The sequence below is a fragment of the Melanaphis sacchari genome, unplaced genomic scaffold (genome assembly GCF_002803265.2).
Source record: "Melanaphis sacchari strain LSU unplaced genomic scaffold, SCAv2.0 Contig8_pilon_pilon, whole genome shotgun sequence".
Taxonomy (NCBI): Eukaryota; Metazoa; Arthropoda; class Insecta; order Hemiptera; family Aphididae; genus Melanaphis; species Melanaphis sacchari.
Genome location: NW_020271635.1, coordinates 1,250,815 through 1,269,869, shown reverse-complemented (window position 1 = coordinate 1,269,869; position 19,055 = coordinate 1,250,815). Strand labels below are relative to the sequence as shown.

The 19,055-nt window shown below is 30.9% G+C and overlaps 1 protein-coding gene across 3 annotated transcripts in view; it reads right to left on the bottom strand.

Moving 5' to 3' along the window:
- LOC112602680 (mucin-17-like) overlaps window positions 1-19,055 on the bottom strand; it is a 61,980-nt gene that overhangs the window by 21,220 nt on the left and 21,705 nt on the right. For all 3 annotated transcript variants that reach the window (XM_025350885.1, XM_025350887.1, XM_025350886.1), the window contains exon 2: window positions 17,471-17,511. The gene's annotated coding sequence lies outside the window, so the exon portion shown is untranslated. The remainder of the gene's footprint in view (window positions 1-17,470; window positions 17,512-19,055) is intronic.

Below are 19,055 nucleotides of genomic sequence, written 5' to 3'. Positions count from 1 at the left end.
GATAAACTATGTTTTGAATTATGGACCACACGATGATATGTATAATATTATACGGTGAGTACTGGGTAATGGGTATTGTACAGGTTTACCGTATATACTTATAAAGCAGATAGCAGATGTCTGTCACGTCGTCTGATGTTGAATTTGTATTTATTTCTCTTTATATCCGAGGACCGAGAGTGATCGACGTAAATATCAAATAATGGAATTGCGCACTTAAAGGTCAGGATGCGGCATATTATGTTTCACGTATTAGTTGTACCATTAACAATAACGATGTTTAATATATGAGTAATATTATTAGGTCCGAGAGTGTTGCACATATTATCTTGTATTATTTTTTTGCGGCGAGACACACTATCGGAATGAATGACGTAGAGAGACTGAGAAACTCCTACGTGTGCGGTACCTATTACATTGCGTATAGTGTATACTATATAAATATGTTTATACATATATACATATATTTATTATAACATGTGGCTAATAGCACGTGTGCTAAATTTAATTTCCATATTTACATAATGCATTTTATGTATCCTAAATCATACGATTTTCATACAATAAATATTATAAATTCTAATACATACGAATCATTGTGATGTCATCGTAAATTCGTTTAGCGCAAAATAAAAATGACTGAATAAATTAAAGATTTTCGTTTTAGCCGAAACGTTTATTTATATATTTTTTTTGTTAAAGTGCGTTCGATTCGTTCGATAGTTAAGTATTACTAACATATACTGTATATACTACTAGCTATTTATACTAAGAAAAACTCGTTTTACGTATATATTATACATGTTACTATTACGTACACACCAAAAACGCTGAATATCTATGTGATGATTTTATGAGATAATAACACGTTATATGGTAATGTTTATTATTTAATGTGTTTTAGTGTGTGTTTTTCGTTCGATGAAAATGAATTAAATGCTACGATATTTTTTTACGGAAAATTTTGCTAACAATTTCAAATTTCCGAATAAATGATAATGTAATGTTAACAATCAATTTATTGCAAAAAGATCAATTCAATTTAACTTAAACCAGACAAGTCTATGCATAGAATTGATTATTACATGGATTTTTTCAAGGGAGGTGATTGTATTTTGGTAACTTTTTTCATAGTTAAATTAATCACGGATGAATATTATGTATGGAGAATGGACTACGCTATATTATACAAAAATAATTTGATTATGATCATCATGAAAATAATATCATACAAAATAGATTATATTATTCTGGACAAAATAAATTTTTCATCGGCCAGCACGCGACGTTACACCATTTCGACATTAATATAACGTCGATGATGGCTTGCAGGCATGGCCGCAAGGGGTGATGTTGTTATTGTACTTGTACACTTAAATATCTGAATATTTATCTGAATACTTTACTAATGTTATACATCTAAAATAGAAAGGGCTTTTGTGTTAATAGAAAACAATTGTTAATCGACTTCAGTTATATTATGTTATTATTTTACAATAGTGAATAAATTATTAATTCCATAAAATTTGTTATTTTATATTGTCAGTATTTCACTTTAATAGCCAATAATTTTTGACGAAGCCACATCCTTTTTGGTGTAGGGTTCCTTCTTAAAATTTCCAGGTTAGTTAAAAATGGCTTGTCAGCTGTCCATGAAACTATTTTCTACGGAAATGAATGAATTTATGAAGTCAGTTCAAACATTAATTCTATGCTTTGTAACTATTTTATATTAAATAATAAATAAGGTAAATTAACTTTTCAAGGTTTAGAAAATATAATTGTATAATAATACAAATAATGTACGATTTTGTGGATCGAAAACAATCTAAATTAAAAATTTGTCGATGACCATTATTTATATTGTATACACCGGAAAGATCAGGACTATAGCCCCATCCCATGAGAATTTTTTGTGAGTACGCAAATATGTACATTTGTATAAACCATATATTCAAGTTTACTTGAGTATATCGTCTAAAGCCGTAATCAAAATTAACATATCGTTTAAAAAGTGATAAGAATGTGCATGACGAATATTTAATACATCATATACATACATATAAATATAAATAATATACAAGTACATACTAGTTACTACTGTACAACTTAATGTGAGTACGTGGTGGAGAAGAAAATTCCTCGGGGTGGATCAAGAAGAAAAAACATTGTAACGATAGTGTCGGGTTTCCTTATATGAGGATGTGCAGATATCTTCCGTTGTCCCGCCGCTACACAAGTGCAGTGACCCAATCCGCACGGTATATTAAAACATATATAATAATGCTATATATATGTGTGTGTGCGTGTGTGTAAATATGTATGTGTGTGTATGTGTATAGAAACAGTGGTCTGCCGCGCGTACTTTTATAAGCGGTATTGTTGTTTTTTTTTTTTCCCATGGACACGAGCACCAATCGTCAGCGTTCGTTCCGCATTGCTTAACTCTTATTTTTTTCTCCATTTTCATTTTTCATTTTTTTGTTTGTTTTTGCATGAGATCATATTATAACTATTATTATTACACGCGAGAGTTCAAATAGTGTCGAGATCGACAAACCGAACCAATTTTTAATGATATTCTCGCAAGTCAACGGCCATATACTACAGAAGGTAATATACTATACACGCACATACGCGTATCATGCATTAGATATATATTTATAAAATAAGAGGTGAGAAACGATCAAAACAATTTTTCTTCCTAAATAACTATAAGATTATTTTCTCGAAGTTAAACATTTTTATTTTTATTTTTAAAGTGTATTTTTATATTGTAAATAGTATTAAACTATTTAGGTATATGACATATACGATATACCTATAATAAATATAGTAAATTAAATTTTTCATATTAATGGTATGATTTAATTTTTTTCTGTGTACGAATAACTTTAATGCATGTAAACAACAACTATACGTATAATATAGTTTTTACAACTTTTTACTATAAAAACGTAGTCTAACTGTTGGTCTATAAACACATATTATATATATTTGGTTTAGTACAATAAAAATACAAATATATACGCATTTATTATTAATTCAAATTCAAAATATTGAAGAAAAAAAATATTATAACTTAAGTGGTGAGAATGTATCACTGGATCTTTGTCTAATTTACACGGAATTTAGATTTTTAACTTATAGCAAGAAATTCATTAGTAATTATATAATATCGAATATATTTCCGTTGCATAGTAAAGTTGATAGTATCGCTAATACATCGTACATACTCGGACTGGTATAGTATAGTTATTTATGTTCCGATAAATGGTAGACCACCAAATATATTGGATACCTGACACGATTTATTTTATATTATAATATACAACAACTTCAACGTATACGTATGTGTGGGCGGACGCGTTAATTTTGAGACTAGACCGAGTATAATATAGATAATATATTAAATTAATAATGATTTTTTTTTTATTTTACTTATCGTCCAACGTACCACGATGATCGCGGATTCGGGTTGCGTAATCGAACGGTGCATATTTTGTAAAAAAACACGTATACTTATACCTATATTATAATATGCACGTATTTTGTACCAGTATGTACACGAGACGGTACGTGCGAGAGAGCGCGTGCAGAAGCAAAGACCGCGAAGAAGAAAACGAAATTCTGTGGTCGCGCGTGCGACTACCGCTGTAAACGTCCTTGGACAAGCCAAGGGGGAAATGCGAAGACGCGAACACTGCAGTCCTATAATGTATCTTTCTCTTAAGATTTTTTTTTTTGTATCTTTATTTAGCGTCATCATCATCTTAATCTAAATCTAAATTTTCAGTGTCATTCTCGTTCTTTTTATTATTTATTATATTATATATACTACTGCATCAGGACCAGCGTAATTGTTAGGTAAAACCATTTAAACCCGGTGAAGCGCCACAATAGATTTTTTGTTTCACCAGGGTTCCGTCACGTGTAAGTATATTATAATATTATTTAAATGCGTTTTGAGACGATTATTTTCGGACGGCAGTGGAATGCTAATAAATTATGGTTTGATCAAATTCTGTCCGGAGATCGGCACTAACAGCATCTTAAACATAATATTATGTGTATATCGTACTTTATGCAAAAACCATAATCTTTCACCCGCGCCATCCGTCTCACCACAAATTTAACGTTCAATAGCACTTCAGACGACCACAGTTCCGCTGGTATTTTGTTGTACCCACTTATATACAGCTGGTAAACTATTGAACTGTGACAATGCCCTTTGTCATTATCGAATTCATTATATCATTACACATTAGGATATATAGTATACATTATACATTAAAGTGTATTTTTATTATTTTTTGTCTATAAAACAACAAGTGATCAATATTATCGCGTGCCTATAAATAACTTATAATATGTAAATTGTGAGCACGTAATGCATGCGCGCATCAAACCAACAGAGGATATTATGTAGCAATCGGATTTCGAAAAATTATATTCCAGTAAATACGACAAACAAAGATCTAGCTACCCATATAATACAACATAATACAAGTATAATATTAATAAAACAATTGACGGAAATTGGCCGTATTTTAATGTCACACCACGAAAAAAATTTAAATTAATTTTATATGATTTCGATGTAAATCTTCCTATATATTATTATATATACATATTATAATTTTCCTATAATAATAAAATATTTTACTATTTGTACTGTATTGCAGTTCTCAAACCTCCAGTATTTCAGGAATCAGACGGTAAGTGTATTGTATACGTATTATTATTATTATTACATAAATAATAAATCACGGATGTAATGACTCCTCCTCTTCCTCGCTGATTAAAAAAAAAAATTAATTTTTCATTTCCAAGGACTTGAGTATTATGTTGTATATATATATATTATGCAGTATACTTAAACGTCAATTTGACGAACGCGAGAGATTCAAGTACAAAACGTTTAATTCACGTTACTTGGCAAATAAACGTATAGGTTCTCGTATGTATACATATATATATATTATATGTTTATGGATTCGCGCGTCGACGAAATGGAAAATGAAAATAATTATAAAAAGTCAGTACATATACTTGCTAGTTGCTATATACAATCATACATTATTTTTTCAATACGGATGGTGCGCGTATAGATATACATAATATTATATGTTTTATGTTATTATTATTATTATGCGAATAATTTTTTTCCGCCAAGACAATTGACGTTCAGTCTTGAAGTCATTTGTTACGACGATATCGTCGGCATCGCGCGTATCTTCTATACATACGCACAAGTTATATATACACGTGATATAATATATTTTATTATAGGTTCAACAATTCGTCACTATTTGTCGTATAGTCACATTATTGATTTGTGGCTGTTGCGTACTCGCGCCGACGTGATGCACGCGTCATCGATGTATCACTATACCTATAAATATTTACGGGCACGGAGAGTACGATATATAAAATACAATACAATATTATGCTTATAACCACGGAGACGATTGACGAACAAAAAGCACTTCATTGTTTTCCCGATGCATCATCGTTTACCGGCAAAACGAGAAGAGAGAAAAATAAATTCCACTAGCCTGCGGTTTGGAGTGATTATATTATTATTATTATAGGTACCTATTCATGCGAACAGCCAACAGTTTAAAAATTCGCAGCGCAAGCATCGCTAATTCTCAAAACGTATACGTGTATTTTACTAAACAGCCAATACTCTTCACAACATGCAGCTCGATGTATGGGTCCGTGTATGGGAATTTGGAATTTTTTTTTTAACCCCATACGAATTCTCAGGAGTAACGAAAAACCTGTCCTCGAAGATTGCGGTCGAATGAGTGAGTCATTCACGTATAATTCCTTTCTACAAAAAAAAGAACAGAAAATCTAAAAAAACTAATCCCGTAATCCCGTAAATAAACGACAAAAAAACCTATTATACCTTACCTAACTTATAAATCGTAAAATTAATTTAATAATTAAACTCGTAAATTATTTAGCGTCGTGGTTGTTGTGAATCACAGATATTTTTAATTGTCGTTCTCTTACGTTAACGCCGAAGAGTGGAGATGAATATAATTTTTGACGTATCTATTGGAGGGTGTGCGATGGTCAGTGACTCCGGTGTACGTGAAGTTGGCCCCGACCCTGGCTTGACGGCGTAAATCTTGGTGATCCCAGATACGCGTATAAAGCTGGTGGTTTACTGGAACCCCCGAGCTATGTTTATACTTACTATATTATATATATATATGCAATGATGCCATACGTATATTAAAGTACATGGTATGAGTATACAACCATTGGTCATGATTGTGCATACATATATAAATGTACAGTACATGTTTAACATAATAATAAATCGTTTAATGTTATTTTATCACAGGAATTGCGTTAGGTCTTTCTAGCTACACCATCATGCGGAGATTTGTAGGAGCATATTATTTTGTAATAAAATATGTTATACATAGATAATATAATAGTCGGTTGATGACGAAGGAAGCAGAAAATTAATTAAACACTATATAACATAGAATATTGCTCTTTTCCTCGGTCGCTGCACGTCATGTTTAGTAATCGATAATGTTGTTTATGTGTTTCTCAGATAGACCTGACATCTTATAAAATCATAAGTGATGCGCATCGTTGGGCCTAGAGCGAACCGTACTCATGTACATTATATATATAATATGATGTTAAATTAACACGAAATTCGAGTTTGCATGCCACACGTGTCCGTGTATCACAACAAAATAATAAATATAAATAACGAAATAAAAATATTCCCTTATGTGCCAAACGCCGTCGGGTCTTCCAGATGATCGATCGACTGCCGCCGCTTAAGACGCGTGTTATTAAATATTAATTAATTACAGTTGGATTGTTTTTTTAAATTCTCGCCCCCCCAATCACTTTTTCCATACATGCCGCCTCTGGACTCACACCTCTTTTGACGATACACGCATTAAAGTAATATGACGTTTTTAATACATAAATATATATATATATATATATATATAGAGTGCAGACACGCTGCATTTATTACTGAAAAAAATCATCATCATCATCATCATAATATTATTATTATTATTAAACAGTTTTTCGTACATCCTAGAACACCGACTGCACTATATTATGCCCTCGGGTAGATTTGATTATAATATAAAACCAATTTCTGTGTATAAATATATATATTATAGTTCCAACCGTTTTTTGTTTTAAAATTAAATAGTAATATTATTTTATGTGGTATATTGTGGCCATTGGTATGCATATAATGGGTTACCTTGTAGTACCTATGTACGTTAGGCGATTTTCGAGATAAGCGCTTTGTTCACCAATCTCCATCGCTGTAGATATGGTATAATAATATAGCTGATATTTATTCTCTAAAGTTTAATATTTATTACCGCGATCAGTCGAAGTAAATAAATGGTGATTTAAATTTGTTCATTGTTTCGTTACGCGTTGGTTAATTAAATACAGGCATTACTCATCGCTTAAATTGTATTGTAATATTTATTTCTACATCATGCTGCTGCTCCGTACATAAAAAATCGTGAGTATTAGTTTTATAAAATAACTAAACATAAAATATAATACATATTCAAATTATAGCTTCAACTTATGAAGCTATAAGAAATGTTCAATACATAGTCATGGGAGTCCATGCAGTGCCTCTTCAACCCAAAATACTATATAAAAGGTTTAATTAGTCACTCATCGGTTATCATAAAAATACATTTTATTCCTCTATTCATATATGTTAATCATTAATATGTTTAGTACCTACTGTAAGCCACTCTACCATCACTTAGATCTTAGTTAACTGTACTTAGTTAAAAAACCCTAAGACAGGATCTCTCCCCATCCTTATTATAACAATAGTGGTTAAATTCCAATCGATGAAAAAGAATTTTTTTAAATTTAATTTGTTTATTATTGTTCATTAATTGAAATTGTGTCTTATTATTAAATGTTTTTTGTCGCCAAAATAAGAATCTATCAATGAATCTCTTACTCAAAAAATTCGGCATAAGATTCAAAAAAATACGTGAAAAATTTATGTATACATGTATATATATATTATTTTTTATTTAATGTATAATTTACGTTACGTGTATATACAACAATATAATTATAATAATAGTAATAATGACGATAACTCACCACCGCGTGCGTAAATCCCGTAAATAAACCAGTCAGTTTTAAAAAAAATTTTTTTTCGTTCCGTCTCCTAGCTAAACATACTATTATTATATTTACTCGCAGGACAATACGCAAAAATACCCGAGTGCTGCGACCAGTTTCCCAGAAGAACTGGTTATCCCGGTTGGCCACGCGATCGCCTTTACACGTGTGCATATATATACTGTGTATTGCTGTACCTACCTATGTAATCTGTATAATATATAATAAAAAATGTATCTATACGAAAAAAACTCGTAGACATACGAACTGTCACCACGCAAGAAACGCGCCGATCGCGATAGACGGATAGAGCAATAATAATAGTATTATCGCATTGCCATTATACTGGCTAACTGCATCTAATCTAAGAAATAAATTTTGTGTGTCGCAATGCGGCGATTCGACCGCAATTTTGACGGCTGTTAAAGTCTCTAACGCTGTAATAACCCAACGTATTAATTGTGTGTGCTATTCATTTCGTCTCAGTCTCTTCAATATGGTAAACAACAATGCAATAACTGCAGCTATGCAGTTATTATTATAATAATAACTGATACGAAAATCAAGACTATTGTACGTAGTTTTATCAAATATCCTGTTCCAAATTTCCTTAATGTACTTTTTAGTCACTATTTTGCGTATTGAAGATTGTTATAGGTTTCTGAGGGTATATAATATAACGAATAAAAATATAGATGAGAAAAAAATTTCGGTAGCGACAAATCATAATATTATGTAACCTAGGTAATAGGTTTATGGAAGTGCTGCAGGCATAATATGAGTACCGAACGGTTGCACGATTTTTTTTATTTTATAAATTAAACCGTATAATTTATTGTAATATATTTATAACATTACAGTGTAAATAAATATAGTTTTTCATTCAACTATTATACAAGAGAAAAAACGGTACTTTCATGTTTATTATTACAATTTTTTATATTCGGTTTATAATTGATGTTCCAACATAATATTATATATTAATATATTATGCTTGAATGTATATGTTTTATACCTACTATTTAGAGGTATGCGTTTTTGTGGAGTCATGCGTTCATAAAAAAAAAAAAACACAGATATTACGACTGATTTACGTACAATACAAAAAATGAATGCTTACAACGGTAATTGATGTGTGTATACGCTGCAAAGTCGCTCGTTTAAATAATAAATAATATAATTAACGGTGGGATTTACGCTCAAAGTTATATATACATAAACTAAGGTGAAATTAAATTCATAAGTAGTAATAAAATTTACCGTTTCTGGTAATAGTATAACAATAATAATCATTTTCCAATAGTATAATAATAAACGATCAAGAGAGATTACTGACCAGTTGTTTTGCGATTAAATAGAAAATCGTGGTCACTGATAAAACATATTATTATTACGCACATGGATTGACATACAACTCTTTATGTTTTATTTTGATAACATATTTATTCAAATTTTGATTTTTGAAAAAATTAAATAAAAGATATACCTACCTAGTCGTCGAAATTAATGGAAAACGTTTGTTAAGGATAAAAATTTGCTCCTCACATTAAACTAAATTTCAGATAATTATTTGTTTCAAAGGAAAATTTGTTATATTATACTTTCACGATTAAAATAAATATAAATTAAATACAAGATGACATATTAAAGTATACAAATATTAATTGCTTAAAATTATTAACACAACATATTACTTATGATAATCATGTGAGATGCGAGTATATTATATTATAACAATAGATCATTATTTTCTCAAACTGAAAAATCAAATTATACGTTTGTTTATGTGATAAATAATAATATATACTTGCAGTCAAAGAAATATTGAAATCGTGCGCGTGAATGACTGTGACTATTAAATAACGACGAGAGACACACGCTGTTGTAGCAACACATAATTAAATTGGATATTTTAACAACAATTTTCAGACAAAAAAGGTAAATAAAGTCGTGAATAATTGTTTACATTGATCGATCAAGTCATATATTTATAAATACACACATTAACGTCGCCGATGACTGCTATTATGCCTAATGAATTGTAGGACGTTCAAATCACGATTGTTGTTTTGATGATATGAGTATATTATGATCGTTGAAGGGTAAGAAACGTGCAAATATATTAAATTTCATTGTCATCCGTTGATAGAAAAAAATTAATGAATTTTTTTCAGTGACGAACTCATGACAAATAGAAGAATCAATAGTAGAATATAGCTAACCGACACCGGAATGTATAATATTAAAATCACTATTTTTTTTGGAACCAAAAATTAATGTTTCACATCTATAAAATTTGGGACTGGATGTTTGATTGATGATTATCTTACTTATATATGTAATATTCATATATTGTAGATTGTATTGTATTCATTATGATATTATTGCCAAAGCCAACTGTAGTGAGAGACCGATAATAAATATTAGTAAAATATTATGACGTGATATGCATTCCGCGAAGTTAAAACGCTTATAACTATTAGAAGTAGTGTATTGGGATGGGAGAGAGTATATGGCAAATATTCACTTTTCTAGTGTTTTTGACTTATGATAGAGTATGGTATTTTATATTTATACATACTATAATTTTCAGCGACTTGAACAAAATATTCTACAATTATTTGAAATTTAAATTTCTCAGATATTACCTATAGTAGATATCAGGTGATAATTATTAAAAAAATTGTGAACTAATGACCAAACCAATGTTGATTATAAGTAACCTATCGATAATTACTAAGTAAGTATTAATGTTTATCCGTTTCAAATATTTTATCATAACATGTTTATAATCTTATAAAGTTATAAATAATATTTGAAAATATCAGGTAATTAAAATTGAACTTACAATTTTAGTATGTTGTCAAACGAAATGGATTTTCGGCAGCAAACGAATACGAATACGAATATAATAAATTGCATAGTAGGATCAGAGGGCAGGTCGGAATATTGTAGTTAGGTGATGTTGGTCGAGTAATTGTGGTTGAGGGTTGGTGGTCAAGGGATGGTATTGGCGATGCAACTATACAGCAGATATCAAAACGTCTTTTTTTCTCGTTTAGTCCATACGGTTGACGTGGTGTCGGCTGCATAGCAAGGGAAGGACATTTACGTGCGTATAAATTATATTTTATTATATACTTATACGCTGTATTGGTACAATGTATAAATGTATATAATACGCGATGAATGAACGATCGCGTGCACTGGTCTGAATGTTAAAACTGTTCCTATATATCGCCGTTCGACGTTGTATTTAATAAGAAATATAATATAATATCATACCGATTTTTCTGTTTAGGTATGCTCTCCTCCTGCAACTTATACCTATGTATATAAATACGAATTCACACGTATGCGTGGCACGTATCGGACACTGCGTGCTTTTTACCGTCCGTGAGAATATATATCGGAATATCAGATACAGGTGTCCGATAAAACGACGCGGACGACAATGCACAACAATTATGTCGAACGGGGTTCGCGGCACGGTAACGAGAAGATTTTCTATAATTCTCTATCGTTTAGGATTGGTAATCATATTGTACATCTGTGCATACGCGTAATTCGTATATGGTTTTCCCGCCGGAGATTATGATTAATACACCTTAATATTTCATTGTTGTCGGCGACCATGTACAAATTATGGCTACACGTGTAGCCAACGAAGAAAACCGGCTTTTGTCACTTATCACTGTAATATTATCATAATTTAAAGTAAACTGACAATCGCTAATGCGTCTTATATAGTTATATACCAGTATGGCAGTGTGTACATCAGATGTATTTAGTATTTTCTACAATATGCACACAGTTCGTGTATAGCGTTTCTCTGTGATTTGGAAAAAAGAATATAAAGAAATGTCCGAACTGTCTAAGCTGATAATCGAATAATACAGTTAAAATCTGGACAATCATTGCATTAACGTTATAGTTATCAAGAAGTAATAAATATTTTATAGTATTTATAATGTTTAATGTGTACTCATATATATATGCAAAGGTATGTGGCTAATCTAATGAAAATAAAAATTACTAGCAGAACTTATTAAATTAGTGTTAAAATAATTTTATAATATACATATTATGTTAGATATTAATTATTATAAAGTTTTATAGGATGATTGACCTATTGAAATTAATATTTAACAAATAATAGGTATATATTTAATTTTAATTTTATAATAAATTAATGTTAAATGGAAAGAAATTTAATAAACAAAGTATTTTTTTTATTTTATTATTTTTTTTTTATTAAAACTTTGGTTATACATGCAATAGAGCATTTTTAAAATAATAATTTATGGTTTTGTTGAATATTGATTTTAATTATTCTGAATTTTAGGCACATTTTAGTGATTAAGCAATTATGTGCTTGTAATTATTAAATAATTTAATCAAAATATCATATTTATACGTAAAGTCAAATTATAATATTAATATTTTAATATACTTTCCCTAAAAATAAGAAACGCTGAAAAAACTTTAACATATGGAAACCGTGTAAAATGCTATAATACGTATACAGAGAAAATAATTTATAGTTGTGGCCATTGATGCTCTAATATCTGACAATCGAGTAAAAATGTATATTAAACTTGTGTACACTATACTATTACTTACGACCATAAATTAAATAATAATAAATATACGATAGTAATAATTACTAATTATTATTTTATGTTTTTATTTAAATAAAGGAATAATAACATTGCGCCACGCACATTAAATAGAGAACTGGATATAATTAATATATTATGTAAGCTTATGGAAAATTAATTTCACTAAGAACTACTACCGATTTGCCTGGGCAATCACCGCATTGGGGGATAGATTGCTATGCAGTATATTTATATAAAAAATTTTATATTCCATACTAGGCCAAATTAATTAATTTGGACGACCTCTAACAATGATACGTAAATAATATACATTTCATATTTGCTTTTTAGCGCGATTACTAAATTGTTTATCACCTCAAGGAAATCCACCGGACATGACTTCACGCGGTATTGCAGTAGAAACAATAACGAGCTGCGTAGTTATACAATAAAGATTCTAATAACGCATTTACCTAGTCACCTATATTCCCTCGAACACGAGCCACATAGCCAGAAGTTCAGAATCGCATAACCTATCTAGGCGCATATGTCCTCTATAAAGATTTATCTCGCTTGCCATCGCGTAGAAGTGGCCTTCCTGAGTAAATATTTAGCTCGCACTGATTGTCCGGATGACGTGAATTCGCTAGAAAACTTACGAAATTACCCGACTGCCTTGAGGAAGTTTTTTCCACTTTATCGATTTAGCGTTTGCGTACATATTACTATCAAGTTCCGGTATGTATGACAGACAACGAAAGTTTCTAAAATCGAAAAATAATGGAATAGTTAATTTTGCATATAAGGCATTGGCTAATGGGCGCGACGTTACGTGAAATCATAATTTGACCGCGGCGGTCCCGTGCGTATACAGTACAAAAATCAATATTCGTCCTTTATATCAACAGTTCGGCAAATCTGTGGCACGATTTTTCTCTCTCTCGCTTTCCGGAACGATGCGTTTTTATATGTCCTTCGTGCGTGTCAGTCATTATTATTATTATTATTATTATTACATTAGATCGTTGTATGTATTATTAAGTATCATATTGTTAGCCGTTAGATGTATATGCTGTATAATAAACCTCTAACGCTGCTGTGGGTGACCGAAAAAATGCAATTGCAATTTTCAGTAACAGCGTTGGATATAGTATGCGAAGCGCGTGTATTGCAGTTACGCGCTGAAATTGGAAATCGGCAACCGTCCTATTAACGAATAGCGATATTACTAAATATAATATATAGGTTTAATAATAATATATTATTATTATTAGGTATTTAATATACAGGTTGATATAATGTACGATAGATATTTTTGTAAAATTAATAAATAGATAATATTTAAATCATTTAAACATTTTTTTTTTTTAATTTTAATATTACAAAAATAGATTAGTTAAATGAACTACTTGCGCGTATATTATATTGAAATTATATTTTATTATTTTCACATAGTTCTAACGCGTTTGCTGACGGAAAATTCGAAGAAATTCTGTGATTATGCAGTGGCGTCATTCGGTCCGGATTGCTCAGATCAGCTATAATAATATAAATTATACGAGTAGGTTTTTTTTGTATGCTGTAATACCGTTATTGTGAATTTTTTTTGCATACTATTATACACTCACCCCGAGGCGACGATACCGCAACCACGGTCAACTGTGGTCTGCTGCAACGGGCTCCCACACTGATGTGTTTGGGCGACCGGTATCGTTTCCCGTCAGTTGACTGAGACTGACCTCGTTCGCAATTGGGGTTTCTGAATTTAAAAGTCTGTTTCCACGAATGTTTACGTAGAATTTAGTAACGATAATTCCCCAATGCCAACGTAGACAGCAAGTGCAGTGCACAGCTCAGATAATTCATTGTGTAATCGGTATAATTTTAAACAAAAAATTATAATATTACCTTAATCTATTATTTATAGATTTTTTTTTTTTAATCTGACGATAACTTATAAATTTGTTTATTATTTATAACAACTTTATTTCTCTTTTCGCTTGAGAAAACGACCTGTTTGTTGCACATAATGTAAATATTAAATATCTATAATAATAATATTTAACGAGAAATGAGAGTCGGCTATGGGTTTGTTTTCGTCCAAGCATGTCTAAATATTACACAATGTCAAAACGAAAACATATCACTCCCGACCTTATTAAAACTCTTGCTGTTGGCGATTTATGCGCAACTCCTGTGCATTGTAGTAGTTGTATATAAGTGTATGACGGGCCCGGAGGAGAGAACGATTCCAAACAAGACGAGCTAAATGTTATCAAGGAATACGCGTATAATATTTTCATAGGAAGTCTATGGAAATCGCTCGAATTTTCAACGTTTTAATCTAAAAAGCTGTTCGAATAGAACTATTTATGTTAAACCGTATTCGATGGGAGAGTTGGTAGTTGCTAATTGTATTATATATTTCCGACTTCTGACGAATCAATTAACGTTGTTTGTCGCTACACAAACGTGTACAATATTTAATATGATATACATTTATATTATTACTATTGTATAATGTATATATTATACATGGCTTAACCTTGCCATAGTAACGATGTAATAGAATTAATGATAGTTAGAAAAATGTTTGTACCTACATATATATTTGTGTTTATTTGTATATTTATAAAGTTAAAAATAATAACACAATGTATCTCGACCGCGCACACATTATTTTATTTTCGAGAGAATTATAATATTATATATGTATACAAACACGCGTGCGGACTCATTAATTCTATAATAATAATAATAATAATAATAATAATAAACGTCTAACGTCCGTCATTTCTAATTGTTCGATTCGGAATTTACTAGCGTTATTTACGTATGTATAAAATATAATATGCACACACACATAAATATGGTATACTATTGAAATACGCGTCGAAGATCTATAATAAAAAACTAAATGAAAATCACGAATGTACACGCCATTGTCGGGCTATTTCGAGTAAAATAATATTTAAAATTATAATAATGTTATTATTTTATATACACGCACTGCGCAGTATATAAGTAGTATATATGTATGTAATTATTTTGGTACATGGTATATATTTATCGGATGCGGAAGGAAATTATATTATAAAGGTAATGATAAATATTAAACATTTATTTGCGACTTATGATTTACGTGTGTGCAGCGATGACGATGGTTGTGAAGAGAGGTAGAGGATGCACATAAGAAGATTTTAGAATAAAAATTATTCACTGACCGATAATATTATTATTATGATAGTGTATAATATTGCAGAAGGTGAAAGACGTGTTTACATGGATAATAAGTACGTTCCATTATTTATATACCTACTAATATACTGTGTAATATACTGATCTATGGTAGACATAATGTAGTATGCAATAATATAGCCGCTGCAGATGTAAAACGAAAATAATGAAAACGTTTGTTCGTCGATCTGGTAGTTAAAAATGTGAAATGGATACACGTGAACTGAGGAAATTGATAACAAAAAATTGGTACACATATTATACGTAAATTGTATTATAGTCTACCGATTATATTATTACGGAATTCGAAAAATATGGTGCAGACAATCAATAAGTATTGTCTAGTGGAAAATATAAATGTATGTGTATCTACTGTTAATTTTAATTGCCAATAGGCAATAGGTAATATCTTTCATTATTGGTTCTGTCTATGAAATGTACAACGATTTTTAATCTAGTTTCTAGAACTAACGTGCATGTATAGTAATACTCTGGGTAAAATATTTAAATGAAAAATAGCGGCCATGGCACGAATCGCTACGACAGCAGCCTAAAATGGAGTTGTTGACATGCACATGGGTGAGATGTTCGGGGAAATTTTCCCGGCCAAATTTAGTGGATGCGGCGACTTGGGACAACCTGCACCCTCGGAAGAAGGACATTTTTTCAATATTATCGTCGGAGAAGATACTGTGCATTTGGCACGGAAAGCTTATTCTCTACCGCAACGGGTTAATATAATAAGTAACACGAGTAACGAGTTTAAGCGTATTTGATATAATCGCCTATATATAATATAATATATTGCTATTACGGTACTCTATTGTAATAATCGCGAACAAACGCTTTGTGCACATCGGCCGCGGTGTGTCATACAATGTGTGTGCAAGTGTGCTGCGGCAGAGTCGCGGGAGAAGAAGACTACTAGCTCACGTCAGGTTCAACAACCCGCCATCACGCCAATAATTTTACAACTTTAATGTGGCCCACACTCTCTCGTCGATAATAATATTAATATTACCCGCGCGTCATTATATTATAATAATAATAATGTGTTTATCGAATTAAAAAGACGCGTCGGGGCTATGCCGTACGTACGTATATTGTCGTGTACACAGCCACTGCCGAACTCGACGGTCGGAGACGAGGCGACAAAAACTATAGGTATAGGGAATACGGAAAAATCGATCTGATCGGCCTAAATGTAATGAAGTATGCCCACCGAGCCAGTCGTTTGACACAGTTTTCGCGACATCAAACGCTATGTAATGTCATGTTATACGTGTTACAGCGCATACGGGTGGTATACACCGTACAATAATATAATACACTTCTATAGGTACGCACCGTGAATATGTTTACTATTTATGTCGAGAGGACTACGGTTCATTATTTTACTACGTTAAATTTATTACAATATCATATTATTATGTTGTTATCGTAACGTATAACTAAACAGGACTTACCGAAACAGCTTTTGTATAGACGAACTTCTGGTATTCTGAACCTAGAAAAAAAAACGCACACCATTAAAACGACAATCGTATACGGAGTCGGTTTCACTAAAAACATTTTATTTTTTTTATTTTTAATATTTAAGCAAATAACGTTATAATATAACATATTGCGCGTTATAATATGTATATTATTATTGTTGGAACGTCACGCGTGTAAATTGGTAACGATATAGTTAATACATCGGATACTATATATACATACATCGATAATTAATACCTAAGTTTGAGTTTTATGATTTAGTTTACTTTTTTACTTTCGATGCTCGCACATGGTTTATATTATAAATTTATAACATAAAAGTAAAACGATATTATATTGTGGTTGAAGTTTTAAATTTCAATAATACTACAATTTTACTGCGCCGTTTCAACCATATTAATAATAACCGCGGTACACAGATTGCCTTATTATTATTGTAGCTGCAGCAATACATAATATGTATGTAACCATACGAGTTGTTTCAACGCAGTGTTTATCAATAATTATCGACTTCTGAACCGGGATGTGATATATTATTAAATATTATAATTATTATTCGTTAGCACAGATGTTGCGCAATGGCGGTGGTGAGATTTATTGTGATATTTCTAGTGAAAACGTCGTATGTCATCTACCACTCTGTTGGTTAATCGACGCGAGGCAGTGACATACGATTACGAAAATTACAACAGGTATATGTTCTTAATGAGATTTTTATGACGTTTCGGATTTTGTGGATGAATATTGGCGGCACTCAATGTATTAATTCGTTTTTCATTCCTTGTTGTCGCGCAGTTGTTTTTAATGACAAATCCGACTGGCAAACGCGCAGCTATGACTTACTTAACTACGCATAGTATTTACACCACTTATATTATGATTTTATGGTGGGTCTTATTTGCGTCCAGTATTTTACGCGAGTAAAATAGAAAACATAACAGAATCAGAATACTATTCTTTTAACTGAAAATTATAAAATAATAGGTAGGTATATCAATTAGATTCTACGAGTATAAATAAACAATATATGTAAATTGTAATTTATAAGTATAGCAATATTATAGCATATAATATATTATGAGACTGTCGATTTAATCCATACTATTATAATATTATATTTATATGGTAATTTTATATTATAAAATGTAATGAAGCGATGTACTTGCGCGTGTTAATAACAACGATAATATTATAATACGGCTCGTAAACCACGAGTACAACGAACGGCGTAATAATGATGATATATAATGTGATAAATATTTTGTTATACTTATAATCACGACTTCAATATATTATCTATCTGGCGAGACAGACTGGCTGTCGGCCAACGAGTTCATTTATTATAAAATCGTATAAGTACCTGCTGTAATATAATAATCACCATCATCATTATTGTCGTATCGACGACTACTATTTTCGTTTGACGTATGTATCTGTCGAAGAATAGTTTAATGATAATCACCCGTTTTGCATACGTAACGAGTGTGGAAGGTTTCCGACGATGAATTTATATATCACTCAACCACAGCATGTGCAGTGTGCATTGTGCATCAA